General features: G+C 36.4%; 1 long non-coding RNA gene across 1 annotated transcript; it reads right to left on the bottom strand.

The window, feature by feature from the left end:
• Nucleotides 1-1,142: 1,142 nt before the first annotated feature.
• Nucleotides 1,143-10,963, bottom strand: LOC145716725 (uncharacterized). The gene is made up of 4 exons (XR_014139547.1): nucleotides 10,560-10,963; nucleotides 3,470-3,572; nucleotides 1,832-1,905; nucleotides 1,143-1,294 (listed from the first exon to the last, which is right to left on the bottom strand). It is a non-coding gene; the product is annotated as an uncharacterized LOC145716725 (long non-coding RNA).
• Between the last annotated feature and the right edge of the window lie 2,302 nt (nucleotides 10,964-13,265).

Raw genomic sequence — 13,265 nt, 5'->3', positions numbered from 1 at the left:
AATCTTATACATGGATGTCTTTTCTTTTATAAAGATTTTATTTATTTGACAGAGAGAGAGCCCAAGCAGGGGATGGGGCTGGTTACAGAGGGAAAGGGAGAAGCAGGCTCCCTGTTGAGCAGGGATCCTGACTCAGTCTCCATCCCAGGGCCCTGGAATCATGACCTGAGCTGGAGGCAGATGCTTCACCGACTGAGCCACCCAGGCACCCCTGGATATCTTTTCTTTTTAAAAATATTCCCTATACTATATATTTTACTTCAGTTCTAGTGCCATGTTTAGGCTTATGTTTATAGCAAAAGTTCTTGAAAATGTGTATTTATCACCAATATAGATTCCATTTTCTTAATTATACTTACTTCTCAGTCTATTCCAATTTGCCTTTTACTCTTCATATCAATGTTCATTTGAGACTGATCCTAACATAAGAATGAATCTTTCTTCCTGAATTGCACTTCTGTCTTAATTATAAAATGGCCCATTTTTCTATTCCACTCAGATTTCAAAAATATCATACATTTAGATAAAATTTTCCTAACAGTACAAGTATAAAATACCCACTTTATTTCAATTGTCTGCCTCTGGGCAAAATTTAACATTGTGTGTCTGCTGAATACCTGTCTCCTCCTATCTTTATAAAAGCTCCAAAAAGAGGATTCTGATGATGAGGTTCATCATTGTATCCCTAGTGCCTAGAACATGGCCAGAAAGTAATCTCTCAACAAGTAGCCATTGGATGATGGAGGGAATAATGACCATTTTCATCTATTATCAGTAGTAAACAAATTACCTCTCTATTTCATGTCTGTTAGACATATTCTCATGTCACAAATTAAGGGACTATGACATATCAAGTATTATTGAATGTTTACTCATATATGCGTTTCCTGGGAATGAGAGGAGGGAGATGTCAAAGAAGAAAGTCCTAGTATCTTCAACTGCTCATTGCATAAAGTTTTAGAAAGAGTTGTAATGACCAAACAATAAATTGGTACATTTTAGATCTTTAGAGTATATGGAAAAATAGGGGAAGCTCAATAGCTTTCCTGTTTCAGGTGTAGACACTTCTCTCTAGTGGAACTCTGAATTGAGTTTACTGTCACCAGCTGCCTTTTGCTTGGTATGTTCTATCTTTTTTCTTCTATAGATTTTATACGGATGATGTCTTCAGAGTCAGAGGTTTCGTTTTGTCTTCTTCATTATCACTCTTAGACATCCTCTTGTGATCTTTTTGGTAATATCAAGGGAAAGAACCTGCTCCTTGCTAACTTTGCTCTCATTTTCTGTATGAACTCTTAGAGATAAAGGGAAACAAGACAAACAGTAAGAGAAACAAAAAAGCTGCCATTTATCTGAGGACAGAGAATCAAATCCAATTATCATTGACTTTTTTCTTATGAGAACTTCTTTTTTTCTTAAGTCAAACATTGTCTGCTGTGACATTTTATGTGTCTGCAGGATTTCAGTGTCTGAAATTATTCTTTACTTTTTGTTAAAAAAGAACAATGTGATGAGCATGACCATACCCCCTATTCTTTACAAGAGGGTCATTATTCCAATTAAGAATAACACTATGAAAAACAGACTATTCAACAACATCTTTGGTTTAAATTAATTTATATAATAATTCTAATAATATTTTTATTGTTTCTTGTGTTCTTCTATGTGTTTTTATACTCTCCTCTAGCAAGATTTTTACTATTATACATTTTATCCTACCCCAAAGAGGAAGCTTTGTGTACTGAATGTCACTCCTGAAAGAATTATTTATATATTATTTGAATGTGAAAGTAAATTATTATTTTTTAGACAATAAGATCATTTGGCTCACCAAGAATAGGAATTCAATTTTCCTTATCCTTAGGCATCACTGGTCTACATAGTCAACTGCACAAAATTCTTTGACTATAAAAAATGAAAGATCATTGCCAAAAATATTTATCTTACTAGGGATTGCAGATAAACCATTATGGATTTTTTATAATCAGCATCTTTATTACAGTTTTTTTAAAGATTTCATTTATTTATTTGTCAGAGAGAGAGAGAGACCGCGTGCACAAACAGGGGAAGGGGCAGGCAGAGCAGGCAGAGGGAGAAGCAGGCTCCCCGCTGAGCAGGGAGCCCGATGTGGGACTCGATCCCAGGACTCTGGGATCATGACCTGAGCCGAAGGCAGATGCTTAACCGACTGAACCACCCAGGTGGCCCTTTATTATAATATTTGTTTTTCTAATGTAATTACTCCTAAAAATTGTTCTGCTTGCTCTTGCTTGATAAATTCCATCTCTAGTTTCAACATATTTTTTTTTTATTGTGGCCCCACATGGCCAAAAAATGCTAGACATGTTTAATTTATCCAGAAACACAGAAAACATATTGTCAAAGAACTTGGGTTTTGAGTTAGAATTCATGGATTTATTTCCCAGTTATTTAATCCAAATTTCCCGAATTATTTAATCCTTTTCTACTAGATTTCTTATCAATAAAATGTCAGTGATTATAATCTTTCCCAAGTCATAGGGTTGTTGTAAGGATAAAGATACATCTTACTTATATAAAATACACTTAGATAATGCTTTGAACACAGCACTCAATGAGTATTATCAATTATTAGTATAGGACTCTACTTAAAGTTCTAATATTTTGACAAATTTCTGAAACAATTTCATAGTTTGAATAAAATGTATAACTACAAGAATAATGGCATTAAACAAAACCCATAAAATTAATATATAAGCTAGAGTGACCCAAATAATTACAAATATTATAATTTTGCTTATAATTCAGGTTTAATTAACCCTAGTATTTTTCCAATCTTAATGTGAATGTTTTATTCTGCATTAGTCATAATCCTAGAAAATCTATCAAAGAAGAGGCCAGAACTATTTAGTCAAGAAAAAAGGAAAATTTGTGTTTGCAGTTTTCACTGAATCGAATCAGAAGCCTTTCTGGTGTGAACTTTAAAATGCAGGTTTATTGCTTGATCTGGTGAGAGAAATGGTCAAGATGTGAAAAAAAGCATATAGCTTATTTGGAAGGTGTAATAGAATATAAAGGTGTCAGTAATTTTAATTCAGCCTGAAAGCTAAATAATGCAATATTCTTGAACATATTTAGTGAAATGAGTCTTAAACTCAAGTATCTTCCGACTCTGGAATGGAAGGCCTTAAAAGCCTAAATTTATCTCTTACATCCATGCCTTTTACTAGACCTACCTCCTACCTTTATTATAATATCATCTGAGGATAGATGATATCCTCATCTGTCTCAGCTGCCTATGGTCAACAATTGGATCCCTATTACCTTCACATACAGTGAAAGAGTTACATTTCCACAACTCTCCAAGTTGGGGGAAGAGGAGGTATTTAAACAAACATTTGATTCAGAATGACACGGTCATTAAAATTAGCAATGACTTCATTTCCCAAGTATTTGGAATATGTTGGACTAGCCCATGGTGGTCACTTACCTTAGGGCCTGAATCTGCTCTCTCCTGTCCTGTGTTTGTTTAGGGGAACAGGGCTTTGCAAATGTGTCTCCTTTGTCAGCTGGTTTCTGGCTGATGTCTTCCACTAGGAGAACAAGTGATTCAAGGTTGGAGGAGGCAGCAGGGGGAAGCTACTTTGCTCCTTCTGCCTCCTGGACACCTCCCTCCAGCAACAGTTCAGGACCCATGGCTCAGAGGTCACTTTCAGTCCTGGGACAAACTTTAGTGCCCCCACAGCCCCTGCACTTTCCCCCCTCAGCCCTGACCAGGCTGTGCACCAGGTCTTCCAGCCCTAGTGGTGACACCCCCAGCCTCAGCAGGAGCACAGGCTTCTGAGCTGAGTTGGTGACAGTGTCCTGGTTTCAGAGGAACCACTTTTTCTTTTTCTTTCTCAAGAACACTTCAGCACATCTGACATCTTTAAAAGAAAGAAATCCCCTACATTAAATACCCCTCTGTTTGATATCCTAGAATAGCCTCCATTTTCTTGCATAGACCCTTACTGATATATTCCCCTAGATGATAGAAGCACAGTTACTTTTGAACATGATTTAAACAGTGCTTAAATAATTCATTGTCATTGAAATTCTATGAGAGAAATCATAATTTCTGTCATTCTGGTGGGAATAAGTTTACAAAGACTTTTTGATAAAATAAGTTAAGAATTCAGTCTTGGAGGAATATGGCATAACTCTACCTAAAATCACATTAAAATTCATAGGAACACTTCATATATTTTATATTTTTATGTATAGAAAGTAAATTTTTATAAGTAGTTTTTTCAGTATAGCAAAATCATCTGCACGCATTCATGGTAATTTTTCCTTGTGTTTAGGCAATAAATCAGCAAACAAATAATTATTTAATATTAACAATATGTCAAACACTGTTCTAGATATTGTTGCTGGACATTAGTAGCTTACCATTTAGCTGTGAAGAAAGGCTATAAACCATTAAGACAGTAATAGAATGACAATTTCAAATAGTGATGAGTGTTATAAAACAAATAGAATATACATAAATAACATAGTAAATACACTATGAAGTAAATTAAGATAGCTAGATAAAAAAATGGCTATGGCCAGCATGTAGTTATCATGGTCATAAAAGTCTTTTTGGAGGGGCTGACATCTGAGCTGAAACTTGAGTATCAAAGAGGAGAGAACATGGTGGTTTCCACTGGACGTGTTAAGGAGCTAGAAATGGGAGGGCTTGGAATATGTCTTGCAAGTGGTGAATACAGTCTTGGAGGATTAAGATAGTGTGAGGATAATAGTCATTGTGAGGATTTGGGCCCAAGTAACTCTATGAACAAAGTTGCCGTTTTCAAAATTCTTAGTGTCTAAGTATATTGGTAAATAGTAAAAAAAGTAAATTATAGATTACAGAGTAGAAATCTTACACATTGATCCTTTACTTCCCGATGATATTAGGGACAAAACTTCATGTGTATAAAGGAAAGTAATAGGCAGAGCACAAGGACAGAGGATAACATTATAACATTCAATCAAATGAGACATTTTGGAATAATGCTTATTTCTGAATAGTCTAAGAAACCTGGCTAGCCACTCTTGAACTATTCCCTCTGCCTCTTTTCCATGCTAGTAGAGATACCATCTGCATAACTTTAACTGGCACCACCCTTATATGACAAAGCATCTTTTCAGGGACAAATCAGGTGACATTTTTCTAGTCTCTAGAGAAAATCTCAAAATTGTCCCCAGGCCTTTGAGGGTAGAAAATAATTATGACAAACACACTACCTTTTAAAATCCAAGATTATGCAAACATTTAATAGTCAAAAGTATTTATACTGCAGTTGGATTAACTGATACAGATAGAGATGATGAAAGTCACTTTATGTACCTATAATTATACATCTCTGCATCTCTAGCTATGGCATATTATATTACGTGTGTATATAATACCGCATCCCTAATAACTGTACACATAACCTATTGTATGATAATCAATAGTCTTGATGCCATTTTGATATCAATATTTTATTAATAAAATAGCAGATCCATTCTTCTGCTAATAGTTTAACTGACCTGAGGAATTAAACATAAGCTAAGAGATCAGTCTGACTCATAAATAATGTTTCATTTATTTTTTACTAATTGCAAAATGAATATATTTAGGGAAAAATATACATAGCATTAAAATAATTCTTGCCCTCTAGTCTTTTTAACTTATTGTTTCAACTTTTTTTTATTCTGGAGATTTTGCCTAAGATAGCTCTTTGTGGAGGTTTGCTTACAATTCATTTTGATGTATATGTAACACAATAAAAGGAAGTAGAATTTTTGAATGATGATTTTATCTGCATCTCTTATATGTATTCTTGGAATTCCTAGACCCTTCTGTATACATTGAGTCCTGAGATATTGGAAAATTATATGACAAACCAGTTCCTACTGGTTAATACCAATTAATACCAATAATTTATTAATTCTCTTTTTCCATCCTGAAAGTATAAGATGGTAAATAGTCCCATATGGGTTCTCTTAAGAAATTTTAACAGTTATTGGGCGCCTGGGTGGCTCAGTTGGTTAAGCGACTGCCTTCGGCTCAGGTCATGATCCTGGAGTCCCTGGATCAAGTCCCGCATCGGGCTCCCTGCTCTGCGGGGAGTCTGCTTCTCCCTCTGACCCTCCTCCCTCTCATGCTCTCTGTCATTCTCTCTGTCTCAAATAAATGAATAAAATCTTTAAAAAAAAAAAGAAATTTTAACAGTTATGTAATTCAGATGAACATTGATATACAATTAAAATTTACATGAATGTGATTGAATCAGAGATCTTTACCCACTCATCTATTGATGAGCATTTGGGTTGCTTTCATAGCTTGGCTATTGTAAATAATACTGCAATAATCATAGGAGTATGTATATCTTTTCAAATTAGTGTTTTCATTTTCTTTGGGTAAATACCTAGTAGTGGAATTATTGGATTATGTGGGTATTTTTATTTTAAACTTTTTGAGGAAACTCCATTCTGTTTTCCATAGTGGCTGCACCAATTTACTTTCCCAATAACAGTGCACAGGGCTTTTCTCTACATCCTTGCCAACACGTGTTTACTCTTTCTTTCTTTCTTTTTTTCTTTTTTCTTCTTTCTTTCTTTCTTTCTTCTAGCCATTCTGACAGGTGTAAGCTGATATCTTAATACAGTTTTGAAATGCATTTCCCTGATGCTGAAAATATGATTGAACATCTTTTCATGTTTCTGTTGGTCAACAGAACTTTCATTCACACATTTTGATGCACTTACAATGTGTCAAAACTTGGAAATACCAGTGTTAAAGAAGAAAAAAAAAAGTCACTGTCCTTCTAGAGTACATGGCCTAGGTAGAAAGGAGACAGAAAATAAACTAGTTAACTGTGCCAAGCAGATTTAGAGAGGTAAATGCCATGACGAAAAACACATAAGATAATGTGAGTAAGTCTAGAGAGAATGAAAGGAAAAAGCCTTTCTAAGGAGATATTTGAGTTGAGATAACGAACATTAAAAGGTAGGAATGTAGACTCAATGCAATTCCAATCAAAATCACAATGGGTTATTTTATGCATATCAACAAATGGATCCTAAAGTTGATGTAGAGAGACAAAAGATCCAGAATAGCCAACACAACATGGAAGAGGAAGAATTAAGTTGGAGGACTGATATTACCTTACTTCAAGACATACTATGGGGCTACAGTAATGGAGACAGTATGATATTGGTAAGAGAATAGATGAAGAGATCAATGGAACGGAGTCCAGAAATAAACCCTCATAAATATAGTCAACTGATCTTTGACAAAGGAGTGAAGGCAATGTAATGGAGCAAAGATAGGTCTTCAACAAACGGTGTTGAGGCAGCTGGATGCCCACATGTTGGTAAAGGTGGAGGCTGAGCATGTGTGGGGAAGGGGGTTGTACGAAAAATCTCTATACTGTCATCTCAATTTTATTGTAAGCTTAAACTGCTCTAAAAAATAATGTTTTTAAAAAGTATTGATGTGGTTATCTGAAGAAAGAATATTTTGAGTAGTGAGAAGAGCAAGAACAACCATTAGGAGCAAATGAGCATTGCCACTTAAAAGACAGAAAGAAGGTCACTGTGGCTAGAGCATAGTAAGTGATGAGAAAGTGGTTAAGTGTCAAGGTCATAGGGGATTTTGTAGGTCATTGTAATGCTTTGCATTCTATCCAGAGTTTGTTAAAAATCCATTGGCGTGTTTGAAGCAGTGAAACTATGATCTGTTTTACATTTTTAGTTTTATTTTTTTAAAGATTTATTTTATTTATTTATTTGAGAGAGAGAGAGAGCATGATCGGGGGGAGGGGCGGGGGGGAATCCCAAGTAGGTGCCACACCCAGCCCAGCACAGAGCCTGATATGGGGCTCATGACCCTGAGACCATAACCTGAGCTGAAATCAAGAGTCAGATACTTAACTGACTGAGCCACCCAGGCGCCCCCTGTTTTACGTTTTTATAGCACAAGATAAGTACATATATAGAGGGAAGACTTTAGGAGACCAAGAGTGAAACCAGGAAAAATGGCTTAGCGTTTATTGTAGTAGTCCAGATAGACAGTTAAGGGAAGAGACACATAATATTTGAGAAATGAAATCTCAAGAAACCTAATGGTACAAAATACTTTAGGGTGTTCAAGGCACAAACTAATAATGTAATTATGAATATGAGTATGATTTCCCTCTGTCTCTCTTCCCACCCCCATGGCATTTCCTGTTTGCTACTTAGCTCCTTCTTTACTGATTTTTCCCTGAAAACTCCCTTCTGTAACAAGGCTCTTAGTTCTTGTCCTCACAAGGACTGATAATCTCATGTCTTTGTGATAACAGATTGTTCCAAGATCTGACTTTATAGTTGGAAAATACACTCTAATTCAATCTCTAGGTGTTGTAGGTCAACACTTGAGACAGAACGTAGAGTTGTGTTGTTGGGGCTCCTGGGTGGCTCAGTTGGTCGAGCGACTGCCTTCGGCTCAGGTCATGATCCTGGAGTCCCGGGATCGAGTCCCGCATCGGGCTCCCTGCTCGGCGGGGAGTCTGCTTCTCCCTCTGACCCTCCTCCCTCTCTCTCTGTCTCTCATTCTCTCTGTCTCAAATAAATAAATAAAAAATAAAATCTTTAAAAAAAAAAAAAAAGAACGTAGAGTTGTGTTGTAATGATTCAGACTCTTCACTCCTGATCCAATCACATTTGGTTCAAAAAAGCAAAACTCCATAGTCTAAATATTAAACACTGAGGTGCAGACTAGCGACAGGATAATGGAGTCCTTCTGTATCTAGCAAATATCTCTGATACAAATATTGCAGAGTCAAATGATTGCCAAAGTTCCTGCTGAAGCATTTCTGATCATAGTTTTGGCTTTGGATAGGTAGGTGTGTTAGTTTTCTATAGCTGCTCTACCAAATTATCAGAAATGTAGCAAATCAAAACAATACCTATTTATTATCTCACTGTTCTCTAAGCCAGAAGCTAGGCATAATGAAGCTGGTTCTCTGCTTCGGGTTTAACAAGAGCAAAATCAAGGAGTTTGCAGGACTGCATTGCTTCCTGGGAGTTTGGGGGATAAATCTACTTTCAAACTCATTCAGGTTTTTTGCAAAATTTAGTTCCATACTATAAAAACAAAAGTGTCTTCACCTTCTTTCTTCCTTTTCTATTTTCCCTCTTCTATTTCTTCCTCTCTCCTTCCCTCCCTCTCTTCCTTCCTTCCTTCTTCCTTCCTTCTTTCAGTTCATAATCTCAAGTAAAGTACATTTTTAACTCACTTACTGATTGATATACACTCTGAATATATTTGTGTCAAGTTCCTACTTATAATAGACTCTTGCTTCCTAACAATTGAAAAATGGATCTTGAAGTAAACTAAAAACTGCAAAAGCACAATTTCTATTAGTCACTTGAAGGCATATATTACCTTTGTCATTTTAAAACAAGACACTTTAAGTATTATAATAAGTACACCCATTTTCTATATACATATTTTAAAATGTGTGTATGTATACAAGTTTCCGCACATGTTAATGGCTAGTACCACCAGCTAACAGAAGCCAAAAGCAGAGTACACTGAATGTAGAAAGTGGTATAGAATTCAATAATGTATGTGAAACTCATTCTGCAGATGGGCCAGATGCTGCAACTTAGGGGTGTTAATCCAGAGGTTTCCCAAACTTTTGAAAAAAAAAAAAAGACATTGAGGCAAAGCCATCTATCTTTGATCTTCTACAATTCATGCAAATACAACAATTGTCTTTTTGTCTGGAAATTCTTACTTAATTCCTAGACTTCAATAACCTCAAATCTTCCTAATACCCGTTTTCATTATGATAGTCGCTCTGATGGATGGTAATACCACATTTTACCTTGCATATATGTATTTTTAAGTGTTTAAAATGTCTTTTAAAAATCTGTTACTAGTTTAACTAGAATCATGATTGATTTTGTTTTCTGTTAGTCAAACTATGGGTGTGTGAATGCCTGGTCCCAATCTTATTTTTAATGTCTGCCCTTTATTTTACTATGAAATTTTATAAAATAGGGGATTTTTTAAAAATACAAATACTACACTATGGCAGAAATAGAAAATCTATTTATCATACTTTTCTGGGTTCTTTATGAACTTAGCACTAAACCTTCTTAAATAAAAAAAAGAAAAGAAGGAGGAGGAGGAAAAAATAGCCATACCCAGACCAACTCCACTGTAGTGGCTTTTTTGGGGGGAAAAATGACAGAGAGAAAGTTACATAAGTATACAGAAATAGAGTATAAATGAATTAGATAGGTAGATCTCTATGTACGTAATTATACATATTATATGTATTTCCAACATATATCTGTATGTTGTATATGTACATATATAAATTATATTAAAGATATATAATTATAGAGAAAATTCCAGATAGACAATACATAATTTCTTTCTTCTCAAATACATATGTACCTCTGAGATGGAAACAGATATTGCAGTTTTATATAAAGGTGATATAAAATATTTAATAACAGTTTGATACAACAACAGCAAACACAAAAACAAGAACAAAATAAATGCCACTCACCTGGATGGATTTTAGCTGTCACAACTTGTTGCCTGCTGTATATTAGCCCTGCTTTTAGTGCAGATGATGTAGACATAATCTTGTAGATAAATTATTTGTATCAACTACTAAGGAGGGATCTATGGATATATAACTGATGACTATACATAACTGATAAAGTTTACATTCCAAAACAATAATCATAAATTTAGGGAGATAAGCTATATGAATAAAAAAAAAACAAACAAATGCTACAAGTGACTACTATTTAGAAATAAAATGTGTTTCAAAGAGGGGGGTATAAATTGAAGATTTCAGGAAGGAGAGAAAATTTGATCAAGGTTAAATATTTCCACTAACATGAAAAATATCTTCATGAGTAAGTAAAAATAATGTTATTTATAGATGTAGTGTGTACTTAAATATTTACACCCTCCTTGGAATGAAATAATTTTTGAAAATGTCATTAACTGAATGTCTGGTGTTCCTTTATACAGATTTAAGCCCAATTATTTGGAAATTGCCATGTTACAGATAATCAGTTAGTTCAGGATGAAGGATCCTTACCTACTGACTGAATAATATTTTCAAACAAAATTGCAAGATGATTTCATCAGCACAGAAAAGAATGTTGACCCTCTTCTTCATTTTTGGCTGAAAATTACCTTTCCCTTTTACTTGAATGATGTCACATATTTCTTTCCATTGTAACTTGAAGGAGGAGCAGTACAAAACCATGTTGAAGCTGGCGTCTGTGTTTCTTTAATCATTTAAGGAATATTGTGCTCCTTATACAATCAAAGACCTTCACAGAAGAACGGATACTGTTCAGTTGATTTGATCATTGTGTATAAACTGAAATGACACTTAAGCCCTTTCTAGTTCCTCCAGAGTAGGTAAATATAAAAGATACTTGTTTGCAATTTGATTAGGAAAAATTGAACACTGGATTTTGAGGAAACCTACAAATATTAGTTTCTAGCACTTACACTCTTCCCCACGTTTGTATGTGTGTGTGTGTGTGTGTGTGTGCTATCCTCCCACATCATCAGCGCCTGTAGAAGGCAGTGCTAGAATATACATCTGAATCCTCCTGCTTACTGAACTGCTCCCTGACCTTTGCAGCCCTGGGCTTTTTACAATGTTTCTATTAGTGTCATCTGATTTCTGGTGCTGTTTTGTCAGACTTCAAAGTGTTGCCTGGCCCAGAGTGGTGCTCAGATAGATTTACTAAACTTTATTTTGAAGCTATAAAAGATATCCCATTGTTTTAGAAGTTATGCTAAATCTTTGCTAATATTTCAGCACTAGTGTTGCAAGCATTAGATCTGTAACTCAGAGAGGAATTTTAAGCTCTTCTTTTCCCCGTCATTTAACTTTCAAACTATTTTTGTCTTTGAATTTAAAGATTCAGTTTGTTTGCTTCAGTGATGTAGCTGGACTGGTTCAGTGCAGGCTCTGATGATATCCTTGCTCAAATTACTCCCCTGGGGTTGGACCATGAGGAGTCTGCCATTGATTGTGCTTCAGGCCCCCGGACCAGTGAGGTTTCTACCTTTAACACCAGATCTGTGTGTGCTCTGGTCTCAGTTCAGGGAGTTGATGCATCTGCCCCCTTTTCAGGCAGGCCTGGAGAACCAGAGGCTCTTTCCTCAGAGGACATGGCTCTGGGAATGTGCCCGGGCTCCACGGCGACAGTGGTTTTAGCTGCACTCCCTGAATATGTTCTCTGAGCTCCCCCGGGAGCTTCTGAGCCATCTGAGTCTATTGGCATCACACACAGCTGTTAGCCTCCCCTGACTGTCAGCTGACTGACCTACTGTTTCAACAATACCCCGGGGACATATGTCGTCTCGCAGCCTGATCCAGACAGAGGTCAGCCACTTAGCAGAGTCTGAGCTGTGTGGCTTGCTTTAATTCTCCGATTTCCCTTGTAAAATCCTTTTCCCCAGTTCTGGGGCTCGTTTTGGTTCTTTGTTTGGTCATTTACATATTTGTTTAGTCACTTGGCTGTGAAATCTGTTTTCCTTACAGTTTGTACTTTCTGATGTCTCTGCTCAGATGTTTTCCTTTATTTTTATCTTTTATCCGGGTTTCTTAAATGCCATCCCTGGGTCAACATAAGCCACTTCTGGGTCAAGGGTTATGATTAAGCTCCCTTAGCCAGCTTGGTTTCTATTCTTGGACATTGGACACATGTGTGCTTTGGGGACTGCTTTCACAGTTCAGCATTGAACCCTGCATTCAGCCAGGGACTGGTAGCTCAGCTTTTCTATCTCTGGTCCCTTTTCCAAGGATGCAGCCATGGGCATGCCCAGCCTTCCAGCCCCCCAGGAATGAGTGTGATTTATTCACACACCTAGTTTCCCAGGCACTGCATTTGGCTCAGAGCAGTGTATAGTTCAGCGGGTGTTCTCCTATTGGTTCTCTTTCTCTGGAAAACCCCCACTGATACAAGGGACATGAGCCAAGGACGGAGGGCAGCTGTAGAGCCTGCAAAAGTCAAGGGAACAAGTGGTCTAGAGCTTCCAGGGAGGAGCGCAGCCCCTCCAACACCAGACTTTCAGCCCAGTGTAACTTTCTTCAGTCTGATCAGCTACAGAACTGTGAGATAATACATATATACTGCTTTAAGCCACTAAATTTGTGCTAATTTATTATGGCAGCAAAAGAACACTAATACACGAGACCAAGCAGATCTATGCCATCCATGATTTGGATTCCTGT

This window comes from Leptonychotes weddellii, chromosome 13 (genome assembly GCF_054177405.1).
Source record: "Leptonychotes weddellii isolate Sample4059 chromosome 13, ASM5417740v2, whole genome shotgun sequence".
Taxonomy (NCBI): domain Eukaryota; kingdom Metazoa; phylum Chordata; class Mammalia; order Carnivora; family Phocidae; genus Leptonychotes; species Leptonychotes weddellii.
This window is presented reverse-complemented; position numbering and strand designations above follow the sequence as displayed.